Source organism: Myotis davidii, unplaced genomic scaffold (assembly GCF_000327345.1).
Source record: "Myotis davidii unplaced genomic scaffold, ASM32734v1 scaffold1497, whole genome shotgun sequence".
In the NCBI taxonomy this organism is placed as follows: Eukaryota; Metazoa; Chordata; class Mammalia; order Chiroptera; family Vespertilionidae; genus Myotis; species Myotis davidii.
This window is the reverse complement of record NW_006290147.1, coordinates 164,432-165,506: the sequence shown is the minus strand read 5'-3', so window position 1 is coordinate 165,506 and position 1,075 is coordinate 164,432. Positions and strand designations below refer to the sequence as shown.

At 52.3% G+C, this 1,075-nt stretch overlaps 1 pseudogene; it reads right to left on the bottom strand.

Moving 5' to 3' along the window:
• The window catches only part of LOC102765391, a 33,785-nt pseudogene that overhangs the window by 31,375 nt on the left and 1,335 nt on the right, over positions 1-1,075 (bottom strand).

Here is a 1,075-nt window from a genome sequence, read left to right as displayed (position 1 = left end):
GCCCCCCCCGCCGCCGCCTCCTGCAGCTCCGGGGGTAGCTGCTCCTGGATCTCGCCCTCGCCCCCTTCCCCCTTCCTACCGCTCCTCCTGGCGGCCTAGGCCTCCTGCTCCCACCCCGGGGCCCCGCTGAAGGTTGCCGCCACCCCTCGCCTCCAATTCCGAGCCCCGTCCCCCCAGGGCAGCCGCTGCTGACAACCTAGACCTCCCAGCAGCCGTGCTAGCCACAATCTTTATTCTTTATCATTTTTGGTCACTGAATTCTCTGTTCCGTTAACCTGGTGATCAGCTGGCGATTGGACAAAGGTTTCTTAAGATGGCTGAAGAGAAAACCTCCCAGTGTGGGGGTGACTGTGTTTGTGAGTCTGGACATGCCTTCAATACTTAGCCAGGAAGGTTGCCACTCTGCTGAGCCTTCCCTTCCTGCTTGTGTGCCACACACACAGACTGGTGAGAGGTGAGAATTTAGGGCCTTCTCCTGTCTTTTCTGAATGTGCACACACTACCTTCTGGGTTCCCAATATTTTGTAGCTTTTCCAAACCCTTATTCTTCAAAGCATCTCCTTCTGTAACCTTTTGTCCTTGTGGGTCTGTTATCGGCTCTGTCATCCATCGCCCTTAGCTATGACTAAACTATTTGCTTGGCAAAAATATTTTGTGCAGCTATTTGAGGATAGACTAAAATGGTAAAGAGGGATTTTGCTACTTTGTTTGAACATATTCTATGTGTGTATATGTGTATGTTTAAAATAATTACTGACTTCTACTAAAACATAGTTCCAGAATACCTGGCGGCCTAGGCCTCCTGCTCCCACCCCGGGGCCCCGCTGAAGGTTGCCGCCACCCCTCGCCTCCAATTCCGAGCCCCGTCCCCCCAGGGCAGCCGCTGCTGACAACCTAGACCTCCCAGCAGCCGTGCTAGCCACAATCTTTATTCTTTATCATTTTTGGTCACTGAATTCTCTGTTCCGTTAACCTGGTGATCAGCTGGCGATTGGACAAAGGTTTCTTAAGATGGCTGAAGAGAAAACCTCCCAGTGTGGGGGTGACTGTGTTTGTGAGTCTGGCCATGCCTTTT